Raw genomic sequence first — 9,604 nt, forward strand, 5'->3', positions numbered from 1 at the left:
CCATGACAAAGTATTTCACAAACAAATCCAGTCAATGTAAACAATGAAACTCACAACTCATTTTGGTACCTTACCTGAGCCAGCCTCAATATTCAAACAATGTAACTCCTTGAAAACTCCTGGATGAGCTGGAAAGTTTATTACTCCAAGAGCAATCAAACAGTGAGGAAGATGATTATGATGGCTTTCAAGAGCTGGACATAAATTCAACTTTCTGACTACCTATGGTTGGTGGCACACCCTATTCAGAGCCCCATACTCTGAGTGGGTACATTTTCCTCACTGTTCTTTATAAATTCTGTTTCATAATAGCAGCTAGCCACCTCACACATTGCATTTCTAGGGGATATTGCATGGATTAGGTGGGTGAAGTCACTTGCGGTGAAATCCTGCCTCACTGAAGAGAACGGAAGTTTTGCCATTGACCTCAAAGGGACCAGGATTTTACCCCTAGTATTCAATATTGTGCTTTATTATAACAACAGCTTACACAAGCCGAAAGAGAGGAAACAGCATCCAGAAAAGCACAGCACTGGGAGTCTGGGTTTCCATCTCTGTCACATGGATATTTAGCATCTGTAAAATGGGGGGTAATAATGTCTGCTTCATAAAGGTGTTGTGGGGCTAATGTTTGCCAGGAATTTTGACATCCTTGATCAGGAGGCACAAGGGGAGTGCAAAGCACTTTTTATAGGATACATAGCACTGTAACTTCCCACAAGCAATTCTTTTTCAACGCCCCTCCTCACACACCTACACCCACACCACATTAGCTTACCACACAATTCCTATTTTTAAAAAAAGATTAAATGCTGCCATCTCCTCAGGCATCTTAAAATATGAAGTCACAGTGAACAACCTTTATCAGAGGCTAGAGGAGGGAATGAACCAGACAGGACATCTTTCCACATCACCAAGCTGTGTAGCTTCCATATCCAACAATTACCCAGAAACTGGGAATTAGAAAGTAATTTAGAAAACAAGAATGGCCACCATCCAGCCGGGAGAGGTGGTACACACCTCACTAATTACTGTTAATAATGCAGAACTTTCACCCACAGTCTCATGTTCTACAAAGCATGAGTATGCTTTTTTTCTCTGTTTTTCTGATGAGGAAATTGTGTCATGGAGAAACCAAGTGATTTGCCCACAGAGTTTGAATAAGAAAGTGACATGGCTGGGAATAGAATTCAGGCCTTCTAACTCCTACTTCTGTACCCAATTAACTTGGCCACTGCACACCCCAAGATACAAAGATTATGGCTCGGTATTAACAGCCCAGCTTTAACACATGAGAAAGTGCTGAAGCCCTTCAAAGCATAGTGAACACTGTCTCCTGTGTCTATGTCTACACATACAAGCCAACCTCCCTACAATCTAAAGCAACAACCCCCTTTTTTGGACTCTTATGTCTTTGTAAAGAAACATTAGTGGACAAAAAAGCACTTAAAGCCACAAAAAATAGTTTGAAAGTTTGAAAGCAGTTTCAAGCACTAGGCGTATCTGAGTCCTCCTGCCAATTCCTGTGGTTTTATAAGCAGAATTTTTTTTGGCCCAGGGGTTGGGGGGCGCACTTGTTTGTTTGCTTTTTAACTATTTTTCTCTTCTCTATTGCTGTGTGAAAGATCCACACAAACAAATGGGAAAGCTGGCTAACTATCCATAGGAAATAACAGAACTGACTAAACTGCTATCAAATGGACAATGTAAGCAAACCAGGGGAAAACTTTCCCTTTTCTAGACACATTCACTCACACTACCTTAGGTAACAACAGCAGGTAAAAACATTCAGAGAATAGTGCAATTTTAAAATTAGAAACATAGGAATTGCCTGACCGGCTCAGACCCAAGGTCCATCTAGTCCAGTATCCTGTCTTCGGCAGTGAACAGCACCAGACACTTCAGAAGAGCCCTGCAGTTCGCAGATGTGGCATAATCTGCCCACCACATAGGCCTCATCCTGCTCTCTGATGGTTAGGTTTAAGTTCTGACACACTAGGATTAATATCCATGGGTGGAGGATATAATAGGCCGGGGCAGTTCTGCCTCCCATGGCGCTTGCCGCCAGATGCCTAGTTACAGGTTTGGCAGGGGGAAGGTGTTGCTTTATTATGCCCCATACAGGTTCTGGGGTGGCTGAGGAGGCGGTGTGTGCTATTCAGCTTCCTGGGTTCATCAGTAATCTGCCTGGACTCCAGAGAGATTACTGATGAACTGAGGAATCTGAGTAACACATACTGCCTCCTCATCCGCCCCAGAATCTGCATGGGGCATATCAAAAGCTCAGTTTATTCTCCGGGAAGAGTCAGTGTCATGCTGCAGCTTTTCCTGGGCAGCTTGGGGTCTGGGGAGTGGAAGGAAGAGAAGGGGTGGCACAGCTGGCCCAGGGCTCCTTCAGGCAGGTTGTGGGGGCTCAGGGCTCCTCCGTCCAAGGGGGTGGCACTTGGGGCTCTGCCCCAGGGGAGGGGCATGGGCAGAAGGGGCGGAGCTGGGAACTAGCCTTCCCAAAGCGGGGCTCCACCGGCTGCCCATGTTAATATCCCTTCTGAAATTTTTGCATAATTAATTATGATAATTGAAATTGATGGTGTGTCTTTTAAACTCACCCATATGATCCCTCTGAGGGCCATGCTGGTCTAAAGACCCTCTATAATGTCTAATAAATGTAGGTTACAGAAGCCCTCATCTCTTTGAAACAGGCCAGCTCCATTTTCCAAAACAAAACAAGACTGATTTTACATGGGCTTCATTTCCCATCAGCAACAACAAAGACCATCCAAATGCTGGTGACAAGACATAGGAATCCTAACTGTGCACACTCCCCTATGCACAAGCCTAGCAAAAAATGCCTTTTCCAGTAGGTCTTTGAAATTCAATTTTCTCTCCCTCACTATAGCATCATAATCTTACAAAGTGCACAGAAAATTTTGGGTACATCTGTGTATCCTATACTGCCTCTATTTTTTCTTCCTTTTTTAATTATATTTAAATATTTCCGTCCTTAGACTGTAACATCGTATATGAAACATGGAAGCTTTTATTTTTAAAACGACAATAATATTGGTTAAAAACAAAAAATATTGGCTAAAACAAAAATATGCCTACAGGGAAAGGTGCATTTGCAGCTAGATTAGATATCAGCTACCTTCTTGCCATAAATGATATTCTCTTCATCTTACTTATAGGTAATAAACATGTGCAATGACACTCAAAGGTACTCACAGAAACGTACATAACACCGTATGCAGCAAGTTGTTTTGCTCTAGATCTAACTCCCTTCAGTTATTTAGGTATCTGCTTACTCTGTTTTGTTGACATAGATCTATCTGTTGTATGGATAGCTGTTTGCATGTATCCTTTTTGCTCTTATTTTTTTTACTATCTGCTTTGTGAATCACCCTTTTTTTCTGGAAATAATGGTCACTATGGGCTTGTCAAGCCTTTTAGGCACTGGTGTGTACTGTACTATTTTGTGTCAAGGGTGGGTTACCCTTTCCAAGCATCTTTGTCTTCAAGAATGGACAGTCATAACTTGGTAGACAAGCCAGTGTGAGGCAGTGGAAATGTGCATGCTCTTTTGGTACCGATCTAACTGGTTTAGGACCTGATTTTGCTGAGTTCCCATTTATTTAAGTCAGTTTTGTGGGTGTTAGCACTGAAAATCAGGCCCAAAAAGTCTTTGACAAGTGTTAGATAGGGTAGTTATTTAGCAGGAGCCTTTGGTAGAAAAAAAAGTGAAATAGCTACATACAAAGATTTGAAAACTAGATCCTGCTTAAATATAGTAACATGTTTTTAAATTAATGTCTATTAATGGATTACACAAAACGATACTCTTGTGCTACAAACACCCATATTATTCCACTCCATTTGTCAGCAGGTTGTTATTTCTCTCTGTCTCTTTCTCATACCACAGCACACACAATAAACCACAAAAAATAACAAGGGCACATTCTGCCCTCATTTTCACTTCATGAAATTGCACCAACTTTCCTGGGGTAGCATAGGCAAAGCTTAGCTGTAAGGGTCTAACTTAAATCTGCAGAGCCAAGGTCTGACTTTAGTTACACCACTGTAAATCTGAAATAACTCCACTAATTTGAATAGAATTCATGTGTAAATGAGAGCAGAATTTGGCCCTCAAAAGCAAGGACCTTTGAAGGCCCCCATCTGTACTAAATTAAAGCCAAATCAGGGGAACTGGATACAAAAATAAAGCTTTAGCACTGTTACAGGGACACAGCTAAATCCAATCTCCAAGTTTTAAGTGTGTTGTAACTGATTCCCCTGACTGGTTTAGTTGTTGTGTAGTATAAATAGGACCAAAGTTAACCCTCAGATGCCATCTTTAACTTATTCTATTGTGATTAGGTATATTTTGGGGATTTCTAAACAACACACTTAAGACACACTTTTAACATTATTGACTTAATTGTAGTAGAAAGAGTGACCCTGACACATGGGGCCTGGTACAAGGCCTGAGGCCTGAACCAAAGTCAGCAGAAGTCAGGCTATGATCAAAGGTCAGGCCCTGCTATAAAGCCAATGCCTGCTTACAAGTTCACTATCCAGTACATGGACTTGGCAAGAACATGGCTGGTGTTGATAAAACACAGGCACTCCTAAGATGGGCTCGGCCAGGGGTGGGCAAACTTTTTGGCCCGAGGGCCACATCGGGGTTGCAAAACGGTATGGAGGGCCGGGTAGGGAAGGTTGTGCGTCCATAAACAGCCTGGCCACCGCCCCTATCCGCCCCTTCCCACTTCCCGCCCCCTGACTGCCCCTCTCAGAACCACCGCCCATCCAACCCCCCACTCCTTGTCCCCTAACCACCCCCTCCCAGGACCCCCACCCCTAACCGCCCCCCCAGGACCCCACCCCCAATCCAACCCTCCTGCTCCCTGTCCCCTGACTGCCCCGACCCCTATCCACACCCCCACCCCCTATCCAACCCCCCCCCACTCCATGTCCCCTGACTGCCCCGACCCCTATCCACACCCCTGCCCCCTGACAGCCCCCCCAGGACTCCCGACCCATCCAACACCCCCCCCACACTCCTTGTCCCCTGACCGCCCCCTCCTGCGACCCCAATCCCTAACTGCCCCACCCAGGACCCCACTCCCTATCCAACCCCCCCGCTCCCTGTTCCCCCCCCTTTCCAGGACCCCCCAGGACCCCACCCCCTATCCAACCCCCCCTGATCCCGGTCTCCTGACCGCCCCCCCCGAACCTCTGCCCCATCCAACTACCTCCTGTCCCCTGATTGCCCACCCAGGACCTCCTGCCCCCCCAGGACCTCCAACCCCCCTCTCCCGCCACCTCCTTACCATGCCGGTCAGAGCGGCATGACAGGCTTATTGGAAAGCCTGGGAGGTGGGCAGGAGCAAGCTACATTGCCCGCGCGGCGGTGTTACTACGAGGGAGGGGAGACAGCAGGGGAGGGGCCAGGGGCTAGCCTTCCTGGCTGGGAGCTCAGGGGTCGGGCGGGATGGTCACACGGGCCGGATGTGGCCCGCGCGCCGTAGTTTGCCCACCTCTGGGCTAGGCACTAGGCATTCACATAAACACATTCTGGAAGGGTAGTACTAGATCAGTCCGATACAAAGTTATGATATAAACACACTGCCCGAAGATGGTACAAGGACACAAAGGCACGCCCTAAAGATAAGGACAGGATAATGGATGGAGATGTTTTGTTTGAACCAACAGGTACAAGGTGTAGGGTGATCCCTAACCACATCAGAAGGGTACTATGTAACTTGTTTGTATCCGTGTATAAAAGAAGGGGTCAAAGGAGGAGTGTCTTTGTCTGACCGAAGGGACAGTGGGAGATCCTACCACTGACTGAATTGGTCCGCTGTCACAAGCATACATGTATTAGTGTCCCTGCAGAGTCCATGGGAGGCTGGTACCATGCTTTGTCAGCAATAAACCCAGATGAGCACCTCCGCCACAGAACCAAGTCGGTAATCTTTCTGGGCCGTTCAATCGAGGTCTGCTGGGCCGGCAACCTGGCCAGAGCCAGGACAGCACATGGAGAGAACACACAGGCAATCAACTACTGACAACACTAACCTTTCCTTCTCGGCTATTATTGATTACACTGCAAAATCCTACCAAGTGTGTGATCCATTGACACACTAATCCCTATCAGGCCCAGGGTGTCACACCTGAGTATCAAGACCTGCTAAAAACCTTTAAGAGTTACTTGCACAGAAGCTGAACAATGTTTTTACACTGCTGGCACTGTTGACAGTCTGCAGCCACAGCAGTATAACAACACAGACCTTTTCAATGTATAAACTAACCAGGAATTGTTTTGAAAAGCACAGAAAAGCATTTAAAAGCCACAAAACTTGAGTCTAACTGCTATGGTTAGTAGATCCTAAATTATATATCAGATACACACATTACAAATACACACACAAATCTGTGTCTTTTTTAAACAAATGAGTGTGTTTCCAAACAAATGCTTCTATTCAAAATGAAAAAAAAATGAAGATGCAAACACCACAAACAAACAAATACACATCAATTCATTCAGGCGCAAGTCTACAACAACAATTCAGTGTGTGTACCCAAATGAGGAAAAATATTTTGGTAAGAAGAGAGGTCCAACCACAAGCAAAAATACACTGTTTTAAAATAATGAAAATACTTGGCAAGTGAATTCTAAAAAAACAAGCGAACTTTAAAATGTATTAATATATAAAAATGTTCTGGATGGACACTTAAAATGTGAAGTTACAGCTCAAATTTAATTTGAGATATAAAATTAAAACAATCTCAACGCTGGGGTTTGTAGTGGAAACTGACAACTCTCCATATAGCAGCATTCCCATGCTCTTCTATGATGCTGAAGTGTTATGCTTAATTTTAAAACACATTCCTGAGAAAAAGATATTCCAAAAAGGAACCTGATCCTTTCTTATTGAACTCTATGACATAAGAACATAAGAATGGGTTAGACCAATTGTCCATCTACCCCAGGATCCTGTCTTCCAATAGTAGCCAATGTCAGATGCTCCATAGGGAATGAAAACGGCAATTTATTGAGTGATCCATCCCGTTGTCCAGTCCCAGGTTCTGGCATTCAGAGGTTAGGGACACCCAGAGCATGGGGTTGCATCCCCGACCATCTTGCCTAACAGCCATGGATGGACCTCTCCCATGAACTAACCTAATTCTTTTTTGAACCCAGTTATATTTTTGACCTTCACAATATCCCCTGGCAATGAGTTCCACAGATTGACTGTATGCTGTGTGAAGCATTTCCTTATGTTTGTTTTAAACCTACTGCCTATTAATTTCATTGGCTGACCCCTGATTCTTGTGTAATGTGAAGCGGTAATTAACACTTCCTTATTCACTTTCTCCACACCAATCCTGATTTTATAGACCTCTATCCTATCCCCCCCCATAGATGTCTGTTTTCTAAACAGAACAGTCCCAGACTTTTTAATCTCTCCTCATATGGAAGCTGTTCTGTACCCCTTACAATTTTTGTTTCCCTTCTCTGTACTTTTTCCACTTCTAATATATCTTTTTTGAGATGGGGCAACCAGAACTGCACGCAGTATTAAAGGTGTGGGCCCACCATAGATTTTTATACTGGAATTATGATATTTTCTGTCTTATTATCTATCCCTGTCCTAATGGCTCCTAACATTCTGCTAGCTTTTATGACTGCTGATGAACACTGAGCTGATGTTTTCAGAGAACTATCCACAATGACTCCAAGATCTCTTTCTTGAGTGGTAACAGCTAATTTAAACCCCATCATTTTGTATGTATAGTTGTGATTATGTTTTCAATGTGTGTTACTTTACATTTATCAACACTGAATTTTAGCTGCCATTGTGTTGCCCAGTCACTCAGTTTGGTGAACTCCCTTTGTAACTTTTGCAGTCAGGTTTGGTCTTAACTATCTTGAGTAATTTAGTATCATCTGTATACTTTGCCACCTCACTGTTTACCCCTTTTTCCAGATCATTTCTGAATATGTTGATTAGCACTGCTCCCAATACAGATCCTTGGGGGACCCCGTTATTTACTTCTCTTCACTGTGAAAACTGACCATTGATTCCTACCCTTTGTTACCTATCCTTTAACCAGTTACTGATCCATGAGAGGAACCTTCTCTTTTACCCCATCACTGCATACTTTGCTTAAGTTTGCTTTGGTGGGGGACTTTGTCAGAGGGTCTCTTGTCAGTCCAAGTATATTATATGGGCACTGGATCACCCTTGTCCACACGTCTGTTGGCCCCCCTCAAAGAACTCTAATAGATTGGTGACACATGATTTCCCTTTACAAATACTGTGTTGAGTCTTCCCCAATATACTAAGTTCATCTATGTGTCTGATAATTCTGTCCTTTATTACAGTTTCAACCATTTGCCTGGTACTGAAGTTGGGCTTACTAGCCTGTAATTGCCAGGATCGCTTCTGGAGCCTTTTTTAAAAATTGGCATCACATTAGCTATCCTCCAGGCATCTGGTACAGAGACTGATTTAAGTGAGAGGTTACATACCATGTATACTAGCTCTGCAATTTTATATTTGAGTTCGTTCAGAACTCTTGGGTGAATACCATCTGGTCCTGGTGACTTGTTACTGTTTAATTTATCAATTTGTTCCAAAACCTCCTCTACTGACACCTCAATCTGGGACAATTCCTCAGATCTGTCAGCTAAAAAGAATGGCTTGGGTGTGGGAATCTCCCTCACATCCTCTGCAGTGAATTCATTTAGCTTCACCACAATGGCCTTTAGCACCTCAATCCTCCAGTGGCCCCACTGATTATTTGGCAGGCTTTCTGCTTTTGTACTTTAAAAAAAATTGCTCGTTTCTGTGTCCTTTGCCAGTTATTCTTCAAATTATTGTTTGGCCTGCCTGATTATACTTTTATTCTTGACTTGCCAGAATTTATGTTCCTTTCTATTTTTGTCAGTGAGATTTGACTTCCAATTTTTAAAGACTGACTTTTTGCTTCTAACCATCTCTTTTACTCTGTTGTTTAGCCATGGTGGCATTTTTTTTTTTGGTCCTCCGTTTTTGTTTGTTTGTTTCGGGCGGGGAGGTTGGATAGGAGGGGTATACATATAGTTTGAACCTCTATTATGGTATCTTAAAAAGTTTCCATGCAGCTTGCAGGCATCTCACTCTTGTGGCTGTTCCTTTTTATTCAGGGAGAGGGATAGCTCAGTGGTTTGAGCACTGGCCTGCTAAACCCAGGGCTATGAGTTCAATCCTTGAGGGGGCCATTTGGGGCAAAAATTGGGGCTTGGTCCTGCTTTGAGCAGGGGGTTGGGCTAGATGACCTCCTGAGGTCCCTTCCAACCCTGATATTCTATGATTTCCATTTAACTAGCCACCTCATTTTTGTGTAGCTACCCTTTTGGAAGTTAAATGCTACTGCGGTGAGTTTCTTTAGTTACCCCCACCCCCACCCCCCGATAAGGATGTTAAATTTAATTACATTATGATTGCTATGACCGAGCGGTTTAGCTATGTCCACCTCTGGGATCAGATCCTGTGTGCCACTTAATACTTTGAATTGCCTCTCCCCTTATGGACTAAGCTTTCCTAGAAGCAGTCATTAC

The sequence above is a fragment of the Caretta caretta genome, chromosome 9 (genome assembly GCF_965140235.1).
Source record: "Caretta caretta isolate rCarCar2 chromosome 9, rCarCar1.hap1, whole genome shotgun sequence".
Lineage (NCBI taxonomy): Eukaryota > Metazoa > Chordata > Testudines > Cheloniidae > Caretta > Caretta caretta.